The sequence below is a fragment of the Pelodiscus sinensis genome, chromosome 1 (genome assembly GCF_052426305.1).
Source record: "Pelodiscus sinensis isolate ZL-2025 chromosome 1, ASM5242630v1, whole genome shotgun sequence".
NCBI classification, from domain to species: Eukaryota; Metazoa; Chordata; order Testudines; family Trionychidae; genus Pelodiscus; species Pelodiscus sinensis.
The window spans coordinates 181,850,911-181,864,793 of record NC_143052.1 but is presented as its reverse complement, the minus strand read 5'-3'; positions in this window follow the sequence as shown (position 1 = coordinate 181,864,793).

Genomic DNA, 13,883 nt, shown 5'->3' with positions numbered 1-13,883 from the left:
CGATAAGGTGGGTGCATAATTGGCTGGATAACCGTAGTCAGAGAGTTGTTGTTAACGGTTCTAAATCCTGCTGGAAAGGGATAACAAGTGGAGTTCCGCAAGGGTCTGTTTTGGGACCCGTACTGTTCAATATCTTCATCAATGATGTAGATATTGGGATAGAGAGTACGCTTATTAAGTTTGCGGATGATACCAAACTGGGTGGGGTTGCGACTTCTTTGGAGGATAGGGACATAATTCAAAATGACCTTAGCAAGTTAGAGAAAAGGTCAGAGGTAAACAGGATGAGGTTTAATAAAGAGAAATGCAAAGTGCTCCACTTAGGAAGGAACAATCAGTTCCATACATACAAGATGGGAAGCGACTGTCTAGGAAGGAGCATGGCGGAAAGGGATCTAGGGGTCATAGTGGACCACAAGTTGAATATGAGTCAACAGTGTGATGCTGTTGCCAAAAAAGCAAATATGATTCTAGGTTGTATCAACAGGTGTGTTGTAAGCAAAACTCGTGAAGTCATCCTGCCGCTCTACTCTGCACTAGTTAGGCCTCAGCTGGAGTACTGTGTCCAGTTCTGGGCGCCACATTTCAAGAAAGATGTGGAGAAATTGGAAAGGGTACAGAGAAGAGCGACAAGAATGATTAAAGGTCTAGAGAACATGACCTATGAAGCCAGGCTTCATGAACTGGGCTTGTTTAGTTTGGAAAAAAGAAGATTAAGGGGGGACATGATAGCGGTTTTCAAATATCTAAAAGGGTGTCACAAGGAGGAAGGAGAAAATTTGTTCCTCTTGGTTTCTGAGGACAGGACAAGGAGTAATGGGCTTAAAGTGCAGCAAGGGAGGTTTAGATTGGACATTAGGAAAAAATTCCTAACTGTCAGGGTCGTCAAATATTGGAATAAATTGCCAAGGGAGGTGGTGGAATCTCCCTCTCTGGAGATATTTAAGAACAGGTTAGATAGACATCTGTCAGGGATGGTGTAGGTGGAGCTTGGTCCTACCTTGAGGGCGGGGGGCTGGACTCGATGACCTCTTGAGGTCCCTTCCAGTCCTATTATTCTATGATTCTATGATAGATATTTTTCTTTGTTGTGCCAGTTATCTTTTTTGGTAGGCATGGGTCATATGACACATGTGCGTTAGGTAATGTAGGAATTCCCATGGTATATACAAGCAGTAGTCTATCCACTGCAGTATCTTGTCTAAAACAGTGGTTAGTACCAGATGATTCAGAGAAGGATACAAAAACAAAACAAAAAAACCTCAAACAACACAGCAGATGGTGTTGGAAAAGCTTCCTCTAGGGGTTACTAACAATTTATAGATAGAATTTGTCACAAGTCCTACAGTGTGCATTTTTTTAAACTTTCTTACTGATTTTTTTATTGTTTATCATAATAATTCTGTTTATTTTTGTTATCCACATAGATGTCTAATATCTTTGAATTTTGCTAGGGTCTTAGCTATACATTGTGGCAATACTTTCCTCCTTCTAATTATTCAAACTGTGGGCGTGGGGGAGGGGAAGGGGAGGGAAGTATTGCCTATTAGTCCATTTGGAATTTGCTACCTTTATTTTCCATTAATGTCTTTTTGTTCTTGTGTTATGAAAAAGAAAATAGGTATTCGTACCACACATGAGCCATATTTATGTGTGTATATTGTTGTAGCTATGTCAGTCCCAGGATATTAGAAAGAAAATATCTGTGAGATAATATCTTTTAGAAACAATAGAAGTTGCTCCCATTAAAGTTCTTACATCTTGTCTCTCTAGCATATATTCTCTGTCTGGCATACATGTATGCGTAGGAGCCATAAAGCAATAATTTCATATGGCAAAAGGATACTTTATTACATAAATTGTGATCACATTTATTATGGTTCCCCTTATTCATCTTCTCTCAAAAATAAACAAACAATCTCAAGATTCCTGAGCCTCAACTGAACATTTACTACTACATAGCTAGAAACCAATCTGAATCATGTGTGTTACGAATACCTATTTTAACAATAGTCTTACAAAAGTGTGTTTACTGTTTACCCTTTATGAAAGGTTTGTAAATTGCAGCAGGCATTAATCTCTTATAATGTCTGTACACTTTACAAGGTAATATTTGCTTTGAAATAGTAAAGCACTAGGCAGGAGGGAAGGATTACGAGTGTTAAATATTGGTTTTCCACAGAAGGTCCTATCTCCTGCCCACCAAAATTTAGTCCAAAGACAGCCAGTAAACCATGAAGGAACACTGGTATACAAAAAGATTTAGTTCCATGCTTCCACATACACCTGTGAAGAGAAGACATGCATATGGACTCATTGCATCAGCTTGAACTCTGAGGGAAGGGAAACAAATCCTCTAACAAGGAGAGATTGTATCAGTATCAAGTTCAGTCGTTGAGATCTCCTTGAGACGGTCACTTGATATGCTCAGTTACCACTGAGCCTACATATGTGCCTCCTGAGGTGCCCAATAATTCTGTCCTGCTGAGCCAGACCCTCCAGTCTTCTAGAGTGATGGCACAGAGTTGGGGGCACAGCCCACAGCACAACAACACTGAGATTGATCAGTTCTAGGAAGGTTCAGTCACACAAACTTGACACAGCACCCAGGTGCACAACCCCAAAGGGACCAGAATCCGAGAATAATCCATCTACTCTGCATAACAGTGATAGGCAACCCTCTTTCATCTTAGTGGGGGGGAGTCACAGCCCAGTGGGGTTCTGCCTACTGCCCCACATTCCCACATGCCTCTCATGGGGTATGTCTACACTACCACCCTAGTTCGAACTAAAGTGGTAGTGTAGAGATACCCATGCACAGGGGCATCAGAGCCCCACATTTCCTATTCCTCTCAGCATGAATCTCTTGATTTGCACTACAACACTGCTCCTCCCCCTCTCTTCCAGAGCTTGAAAAGCCACAAACAACTTAGCTCATGGTCTAGCCTGGTGTGAAATGTTAATGGTGGCACTGGAATTCTTTCCCTCGTCTTCATTTTAAGTATCAGTCTATATATTCTTAATACATAGAGTTATTGAAGTCAATTGGGCTCCAGTGGGGTTTAGCCATGCATAGCTTATTTCAGGATCTAGGATTCCAAATTATTTCATTTTGCCACCATGTTCTGTAAAAAAGGTGGGTCAAAAATTGGTTCTTGTATTTGTGATTCATTTACATTTCCCTACCTTCCCATCACTTTAAGTCATTGTCTGTTCAGCTTAATGATACCTATCACATAAAGAACATCAGCCTAGATTTAAAAAGTAACACTATGCATATAAGTAGACTTCTTGACCTTCATAGAGTACTTGACATTTTGTTCATTTATGATTTCTTATTCATATTCTCCCTCAGCTCAGATGAGATCCTATCTTCAAAATTGAAAATTTTCCTCACCTGTTTACGTCAGTGAGCTTCCTTACCCTCCAAACAATTACATATATAATTAACAAAACCATTTTTTAAAAAAAAATCAAGTAATGCACTACAACATGAAATATTGTGAAAGTCATTGAGAAATGGATGACTATACATTGAAATAGGATGTGCACAAATGAACACACTCTGAAGATAGATACCAACTTTTGGGTACCAATAAAACCAGATAGAGTACAACCCAAAAAGTATTTAAATATTTGCGCTTTATGATACATAAGAAGTGCAAAGAAAAGAGTGCTTCATCATGGAGATGAGGCATCTATCGGGCTCTGTGGGAACTGGATTGTACAATATGTGGCCCTTTGCATCATGGATAAACTTTTAGGGTAAAGTAGAATATTGAATTCTTCGGTCTCCTGTCATGTGCCAACATTGTCATCAAGGACAAAATTTCTAAATCAGTCTTGCGGAGCTGGGTTCCTAGTTTTCATTGAATTTCAACGAGAAATTGGATGTATAGCTTCTTTAAAAAGCCTACCCCAAATACTCAAGTAAGGGGAGAATTTCTCCAAGAGCACCTTGGACAAGAAGGGTGTGATGGGGTAGGCATGATTACATACACAGTTATCCAGTACATACACAATATCTTGCAATAAGGGCTAGGTAATATGTCCCATTTTTGAACCTCTGCTCTCCACTCTCCTTTGTTTCTCCCAGTTCCTTCCCCTTGTTCTTATACAGGTTGTGGAGAACACAGCAGGCTGCCATCACCCGAGGAATGTTCCTGTTTCTGAGGTCCAGGCAGGTGAGGGGACACCGGAACCTCCCTTTGAGGTGGTTGAAGGCGCCCTCCACCATGATGTGTCACTTTATGAATCTAGCATTGAACGTTCCTTGGTAGGGTTCAGGTTTCCTGTGTAGGGCTTCATCAGCCAGGGGAGCAAGGAGTAGGCTGTGTCACCCATGATGCAGCTAGTCATGTCCATGTCCCAGACCCTGATGGTTCGGTCAAGGAAAAAAATGCCGGCATGCACCTTCTGGAACAGACTGGAGTTCCTAAAGATGTGGGCATCATATGCCTTCCCCGACTACCCAACATTAATGTCGGTGAACCAGTCCTGGTAGTCCATGAGGGCCTAAAGGACCATGGAAAAGTACCACTTCCTATTGATATAGCCTGAGGCCCAGGGGTTGGGGCCCAGAATGGGGATGTGAGTGCCCCCAGCAGTTGGGGAAGCCTCTTCTGGCAAAGCCAGAGACAATGGGGTCCACACCACCCAGAGTGAGTTGGCACAGAAAGATGGCATTGATGGCCCTCACCACCTGTAAAAACATGGGAACATAGAATCACAGTGTATCCAGAGCCCTCGGGAGTTCCCCGAGCCCAGTCCCAAGCCCCTTCCCACAGCAGGAGCTATCCCAAGCACCCCATCCCCAGCAGCGCTTTGAGAAGGCTGGACTGGAAAACCTCTAGGGACAGAGATTCTACCATTCCAATTCCCTATGGAACCCTTCTGGGACAACAGTAAGAGAGCCAAACCTGCATGAGGACAGCAACGATGGTCAATCTCCCCACGCCAAACTAGTTCTTGGAGCAGTAGCTATTTGGAGTGGCGAGCTTCCAAATAGTTATGGTGGCACACTTCTGGAGGGCATGTCAGGTCACATGTAGGTGTTGCATTACCAGAGGGCAGGAGTGAGCCTCTTGCAGAGCTCCAGGAAGGTGTCCTTCCACATGTGGAGGTTTTGGAGCCACTGCTGGTCATTCCACTGCTCCAAGATGATCTTGTCCCAGCAGTCAGTAATGGTCTCTCATTATCACAAGTAGTGGTGCACAGTGTGCAGAGGGGCAAGAGGACTGTGGTGCATGAGGAGCACCCGGGCCTGGGTGAGGAGGTCTCCCATTTCAGGCTGGTCATTGTCCTCAAGCAGTGCCACAAAGACCTGTGCCAAAAAGTGTAGCATGAGGTCTCCGAGATGGTGACTGCTTTGCAGCAGCTCCAACTCTATGTTGAGAGTACTGTGGCATCCACAAGGGCAACCAGAGCACACGGTGTAGTGTCTGCTGTCCCTCAAGGAGATAGGCAAAGGTGAGGAGCCTGAGACACGGCTGTAGAGGGGAGCCTCTTTAAGCATGAGCCTTAGCTAGCATAAAGCAGCAGCTACAAGAAGTGACTGCTGTCTGAATGCCCTGCCCAGTGTACTTCCAGGGGGCTTTAAATGCGATTCAGGCTCCTGTGAGTATGGATGAGTTATTTCAATATAGTTCTGCACTATTTCAATGGGGATTTGTAGCGTGGGCACATTATTTTGAAATAATTATTTCGGGAGTTATTATTCCAAAATAACCTATTTCAAAATAACGCTGTAGTGTAGACATACCCTTAGACAGTTGCCTTTTACAATTTAAAGAGAACTAGGCAGAGAGGAAAGTGTGTGCATTATGATACATAAAACCCACCATGTTCCCCATCCCATCACACTTTTTGTTTGTTTATTTTAACCTTATCAGATGTGGATCCTTCACAAGGTGCCACAAAGTACTTTTGGGGAGCTGATTTCAAAAGTGACATATGTTCTAAAATGAAGATGCTTCACCACAAGGGCAAACAGCAGAAGCAATCTTTCTCTGGTCTGAATTGCATTTGCTTGAAACAAACAAAACCCTCAATAAAATCAGTGTTGAAATACAAATTGTTGCTAAAGAAGCCTTGCATCTTCTAGTTCAGGGATGAGTTTGATTGTCTGACATTATAAAAACAACTTCCAGTATCTCACCTAGTGTGGTTTGTATCGTACCTCCTTCCCTTTATTTAAAGGTCACCTTTAGTTCTGACATGATAGCAGTATGCAATTCGAGTACACAAGAGATCCATGGGTAGAAATATGCATGTCACTAGTTATTTAAGAAGAAATCTTACATTTTCAAAAGCACACACACAATTGTGATAATATAGTAATGCTTTTGCACATTTTGGGGAGTTCCACTGAAATATATCCACCCAAATTCCTGACATATCTATATATATTAGACATTATGGCCCAGATCCTGAGAGGCACCTAACTCCCATTGGTTTCAGTGGATGGAAACTGCTTACATACTTTTGAGGATCTGGCCTATGTGTTTATAAACAGGTTTGCACAATTTTGCTGAGGCAATTTAAGATTAGGGCCATAATATTTGCATTTTGCTGTCTTTGTGCACTTGTTTACTTTATGAATTAGGCAAATGAAGTTTGCTGGCTGTGGTATACAGTTTGTGTGACAAATTAGAGGAGGAGATTAGTGCTTGTTTCCACAATCAGGACTGATTTATAATTAAGAATAAAACTGTTATATACACATTACTTATGGATGCTGTGTAGGAAAGAACTGTAATCTGAAGGATCCACACGATGTGCTACTGAGTTATGGCTATATTTATTTGCTTAGTGTTGATAAGAGAAAATAAAGAGGCATTGGAGTTTAGCCCATATTGCTAGTCATTTTTTTTGCTGGATGAAGAATAACAACATCTGCCACTAACACACTCACACAAAACATACTACCATATTTCCCATTCTTGCAAATACTCTCTTGAACAGATCTCTTCATGTAATACTTGGCATTTTCCTCAGCTATGATATGTCTCAGCCTCAATAAATAATCACAGTGCAATAGACCCATTGGAGAGACAAAGGTATCAGTTACAATATGGAAGCATGTGTACAGATCCTGTAAAGACAGATAAGTCAGAAACATTGTTTATCTATAAGACAATTCTCACAGTATTGTAAACTTTGAACAATGTTGATAAAAAAGGATGCATAAATTGCTGCTGTAGCCATGAGGCATCAATAATTTGAATGCTGACAAGACAATTTTGTACCTCCCTATTCAGTCAAAGTGAAATAAAAATGGTTCAATACTGTAGCAATCTCTGGGATTCAAAAATAATTAAAAAAAGAGCCATGGCTTTATTAAAAATGAAATACTTCACTGGGTCATGTGTAGAAAAACTGCAAGTTGTCCCATTAATTTGAATAAGAGTCTCTCTAGTTTCCCAAGAGTGTCTGTCTTGTGGGGATGCTCTTTAGCAGTTTGCACCATCTTTCTGTATACAGAGAAGCTAAAATACACTCAAGTAAACTTCTGCACATACTATAGGGTACATCTAGACTACAGGCTTTTGTCGACAAAGCTTCTGTCGACAAAGCAAGCCGCTTCGTCGACATGAGAGTGTAGACGCAAAGGATAGTGTAGATGCAATAACACCTTCTGTCAACAGAGTTGAGCCACTAACATGAAAGGGTTAAGGATGAGGACTTAATACAAAGATATTTTGAGGAAAGAAAAATTCATTAAAAGAGAAATTGCTGTGAACACAAAGGAAAGTTCCTGAATTGGCGTAAGTTATCATTGCTCCAAACAGTGCTTTTTTTGTGATGCTGCTGCCTGGTGCACAACCAGCACCTCCAGTCAGAGCTCAACAACTTTTCGCCTAGAGTACCGGTGCCTTTATTTTTTTAAAACAAAAAAAAAAGCACTGGCTCCAAAGATAGTCTATTTATCCAAAGTCTAGTCAACAACCTAAGGAAAGTTTGAATTTATCTTTAGAATATTTGTTACTACCTCTTCTAAGCCCAGGTCTAGACTACAAATGTATTTTGGAAAATCCACACCCGTGAGCAACACAATTATACTGACAGAACTTGAGAAGGTTGAATACTTACACTGGTGGGAGAAGCTTGCCCATTGGCTTGGATAGCATCTTCAGTAAGCATTCAAGAGACGCTGTTGTCGTAGTGCAACTGAACTGCTCTAGTGTTGGACATGTAGACAAGCCCAAGTGTTTTGACAGCTACATCCAATACTTATTTCAAAAGCACTGATCAAGATGGAGCAAAGAACAAAAGAGGGGAATATATCTGTGGCTAGAACACAAGCAATGACTTGTTCCCAACAACAATGATCTATAAGTTCACCTATAGGACATGGAATGCCTGTTTGTATAGTGACTTGCACAATGAGATGTGCTTAAGGCAGCACTTCATTGGAAATAAACAATATTCACAAGCTATATAGTTGTTCAATATTAGTATTAAATGTAGCTGCTGGCAACAAACACTGGAAACCCCTGCATGTCATAAGAGTGATTCATTTGTCCACCAACATTCAACCTACAGCCTGATCTGATGCTTGTTGAACTAAATTTGAGTCACATCGGTCATCTTTAATTCCCTTTTGACATTTCAAAGATCATACCATCCCCACCCAAGTTCCTTTCTATATTATAGGGTATAAGTCTAATGAAAGCTGAAGACACTACTTCTCCAAAAGTAAAATATATTTCCTATGCACAGTTTTACCAAGTACCTTGAAACTTATTTTACTTTGATTGCTATTGAACCCTCATATTCACCACCACAGTATCTGAGATTTTTTGAGCATGTGCTTTTCACTTAATTTAAGTATTACCACTCTAAACTAGCAAAACTGGGGTTTATTGTCTCAGCACCCATCTACTGCATGGTCTTTTCTAAAGAAGTGTTGGCATATCATAAGGAATGTCCATTCCAAAATTAAAGCCAAAAGGGTATTCTCCTTTAAATCAGTGATAAGGGCACTGAAGGCCACTCTGTATAGTTTGCTCAGTGTAAAAAGCATTTAAAATAGATCTGTGTGTTTGATTTTTCAGCTTCTGTTTTCCCTTTGCTTTCTGCAATTCTCTGTTTCCTCCTCTGAATGGCAAAACGAAAAGGAAAATAGGGAAAGAAGGAATTTGATCCTGATCTACTGATTCTTATGCAAGTGCCCATAATCATAAGACCATTCTTCTAAGAGTAAAGCTAGTGGCATTAATGGATTTTTTTAAAAATCTCCCTTCTTTAGCTTGAGTATAGCCAATGAATTGCTTAAGTAGACCAAGGCTGAGGATGTCTACACTGCAGAGTTTCAGAAAAAAAAGGCCGCTTTCTTTATTAAACAAAAAAACCCCACTTACATCCACATTGCAATCACATTGTTTCGAAAAAAAATCAAAAGAAAAGAGGTTTTTTTCTGACATTAGTAAATGTCTTTCTATGAGGAAGAAGCCTTTTTCTAAAAGATGTTTTGGAAGAAGGCATGTGTGGACAGAGAAGAGGGAGTTCTTTCGAAAGAAGAAGAGGAAAGAGGAAAAAGCACAGGTGCCCTGGTGGCCACTCTGTCCATAGTAATCACAGCTTACATGCGAGATAGCATCCATCCAGTGTGGACGCTATTTTTTGAAAAAATAGATCGCTTTTTTGATGCACTTTTGCTGTGTAGATGCTCTGAAAAAGTTTTTTTTTTTTTAAAGATCTCTTCCAGAAAAGCTTCTTCCGAAAGACACCTGCAGTCTAGACATAGCTTTTGTACACTCTTACTCAGGCTAAGTGTGAACATCTCGTGATTTTTTGCTTCTTTATTATTTCTGAAAGAGGTACATAGCATTTATTATGACCTTATTACTGAATTACACTTTATTTCTATGTAAGAAATGCCCCAAAATATCTTACATTGTACAGTGTAAATGTCAACTAAATGCTGGTTAAACTATAGTAATACCTGGAATTATGTTACCTATCCTGTCACTATAGTAACTATAGCACAAGTTATTTATTATGCCTCTTGTGCAAAAAATACAAGTTATGAATCCTTTACAAAGGAATGTAGTTAAGAAAGAGAGGAGAAACAACATGCGAGTCCCATGACAGCATGATAAACAAAACAAAAATATATTGTTTACTACCCTGTATAGTTTGCCTCTTCAAACAGAGTATGTGGATCTGGCTTCTGAATAAAAACCATGCCAAACATAAGTTTTTTGTCTGATTAAGAATGTAGGAAACAATGAAAAGCAAAATGTTTCTGCCGCTATTTCAGCAACAGATCTCATACTTTCACCTAAAACAAAAATGTCTGCAGATTCGTCAGAAACAATTTTATTTCTCAGTCCAGCATAGATGCTGTGGATTTAATTGCTGTTTAGTCACGAGATTTAGGCTACGTCTACACTGAGGAGCTTATCCTGAAATAGCTATTCTGCATCTTTAATCACATTTGTTATTTCAAAATATATTTTGAAATAACAGGCATGCTATTCCTGCATCCCTGTAACCTTTGTTCCATGAGGGTTAAGGGATTTGTCAAAATAGCACTTTATTTCAAAATTTTGGTGCTATGTAGACAGCACCAAATTTTGAAATAAACTATTTCAAAACAACCTTGAAATAAGCTATGCAAATTGTATAGTTTATTTTGAGATAAGGGTGCTGTGTAGGTGGAATACATAGTGAACCTAGAAGAGGTTCAATCTAAGGGTGTGTCTACACAAAACCCTTACTTTGAAATAAGCTACGCAATTTCAAAGCTTGATCCTACAACTCCTATTAACTTCAATAATCCTCCAAACTTAACCAATTATTTTGGCCCATAATCCCAAGTTGACTACATTTAAAGGAAAGCACTCCTCCCACACCTTTAACAAAGAAAAGGGTTAAAAAGTCTAATTTGAAGTGGTTTTGCAAGTTATACTGTCTTTCCATGAAGTTTCTTAGAAAAACACAAGCATTCTTGTTTCACTCCCATGTTTAAAGTAGCCATTTACCTCCCGTAAAAACGATATCCCCATTCTCTTAGTAAAATACAGAGCGGAAGAAAGGGGAAAGCCAAAACAATTCTACTTCCCCAACACATCTCTGTTCCCCCCTCTTCCTCATTCTGATATGAAGCCTCTGCCAACACCTTAATTTTATTTAAGAATTGGTGAATTACACTTCAGACTTGCACCTGTAGCTCTTTAGTGTGCAAAACACACTTTCTGGCTAAGGTAATTATGTGACTCTTTAGTATTTTGGCATCTTTATTTTCAAGCCCACAGCACAATAAGTTGGGCCCCACCAGATGGTAGGCACTATAAAACATTGTTTATTTGTTCTGAGGCATGAATCAATGTTTCTAACAGTGCAAGCATATAAACATCCAAAGCAAAGAATTGGCAACATTGTTCAGAAACAGCTCCAAAAATCTGTTATTGGGAGAAGGAAGCTTGTAACATCTTTTGTTTAAAAACTTTTGGTTTTGAAGAGTTGTAGATAGAACTCTACTCCTTTAAAATGATATAACTATATTAATAATAAATAATAATAATTCTCTTATATAGACATGCAATACATGCAGGTGTGCAGTACATGCTGTACATAGAACATTATTCTAAGAGCAGAATGGTTGTATGTCTTCAATACAATATAACAGTGACAGAGGATAGCCGTGCCAGACCGTAAGTTTAAAAACAATGAGTCTTGTGGCACCTTAGATATATAATGAGTTTTTAGAGGGAATGGGACACAAATGTTATGTTTTCATACGTGTCTCTCGAAGGATAATATCAAGTTATCACACACAGAATAAAAATACCTTCCCTGGTTTTAAAATAACATACATAATATGTATTTAAAATAAAATACATAACTGTGTAATAAAATGAGTGGTTTCACTGCACAGATGGAATACTCTGGTCACTGGTTTAAAATGGGGCATATGGCTGGAACTACTCATCTCTCATATAATGGTAGATTGTTTCCCTTTACTTACCTCAAAGCTATAACTTCCCCCCATCTTAATCAGATTAATCTTTGTTTAAAAAATGTCCAAATTGGGGGGTGGTAAAGTGGAACACCATCTGGACATATCTTTGCTTCACACAATCTCAAATTTGCATAAACACTTGAGGTGAGAGGAGACCCGCATTCAACTAAAAGACAATCCTTTGTCCATTATTCAAAGAAATTTAAAATAAAATATTACAGTTTAGGAAAACAGCCAACCCTCCCTCACTCCCAAAATGTATTATGCCAATAGAAATGTCAATAGATCAACTTGATCGAATTTTAACCTGTTAGCAAATGTAAAGAGTGACACAATATAATTACAGCTGGAGCTCATAGCTTTGGGATAGCCTTTTCCACCAGCATGTGCTTTCATTCTAATTTATGCCAATATATCATGTATAATGGCCTACAAGTTGGTGAATAATCATTAACAATATTCAGCTGCTTTGCACAAAAATACAGCTCAGATTAAAATGAGGTAAGATTATTATACCTCTAACTCATTTGCTGTGTACCCCCAGGCTCTTTTATTGAGCACCATCCAACATGTGAAGTGAAAGAGAAAGGAGTCCTGCCAAAATAATAGTAAATGATCATACAGCTGATGGCTAGATCATCAGCTACAGTAAATTTGCCTGGTTTCATTAATGCTAGGGAAGCTATGCCAATTTATATAAGATGAAGTTCTATCAATAAACTGTAACATCTATGCACAAGGAACAAAAATTATGTTCCCATATAGAATCCTAACATTGTTATTTAATATTTCAATACTTCATTTGCAACCTTAATATTCTTTAAAATGTAGCTTTATTTTTCTTTAAAAAAAAAGACTGAAAAGTACTGCTTTTATACGGGATAGTGACAAACTGTAGAGCTATTAACTAAATGACTTATTCATTTTGACTCCCTCCCCTACACTCCACCTACAAATCCATGCAGATAAACTGATTTCTAGAATGCCAAACACATCAGAATTACTCTAAACAATTGCCATTTTAAAAGGAAAAGAATGAGTTCCAGGGGAAAAAGTTTCCTTCCTTCCACATAGGAATTTACAGTGGTCTGAGAAGCATAAAGGACATTATTAATTTGGCAACAACCATAGGTTTAAATGTTATCACTATAGCTAGTAAAATACTGACAAAGTAATTTATGATTTTAGTCCACAATTTCAATTTGAGCTTATTCAAACACTTCAGTGTCTGCAAACTCACTAACTCCAAAATGAATCTCTATACTTTCATTGAGTAGATATTTGATTGAGACTAAGGACTCAAATGTCAGTTTCAAAACCCAGAAGACATACTTTGCAAATAATCAGTATTATCTTGTGATATTCACTGAATATCTTCAAATATATTCAGACTGTGTTAACAAACATGACTAGTTTGGGAATGTTTTGCAGAGCCACAAGAACTAAAGGAATTCAGCTAACATTATTTGTACTGTATTTACAAAAGAGACATAAAAAGACCCCTTTAAAAACAGAAAGCTCAACTATTCCTAAGATTTGTTAATATAAAATATGCATAATATCATGGTACAATCATACTATGTGATTTTATTGGAACTTTCTAGGGATGACCTGTTTGACACACACATACCTTAACTATCTATGAGTAATGGAGACATCCCAGACTCAGCCTGATCGAATCTTTATACCACACCATCCGAGCTGTGTTCCAGCCACATGAATACAGGCAGTCCCCGGGTTATGTACACGATAGGGACTGTAGGTTTGTTCTTAAGTTGAATTTGTATGTAAGTCGGAACTGATACATATTGTAGGGGAAACTCTAGCCAAACATTTTTTTTTTTAGTTTTGGATAACATAGGGAAAAGTTAACTCCCCTCTAATGTTTGTTTTGCTGTCTGTTCCCCTGTTCAGA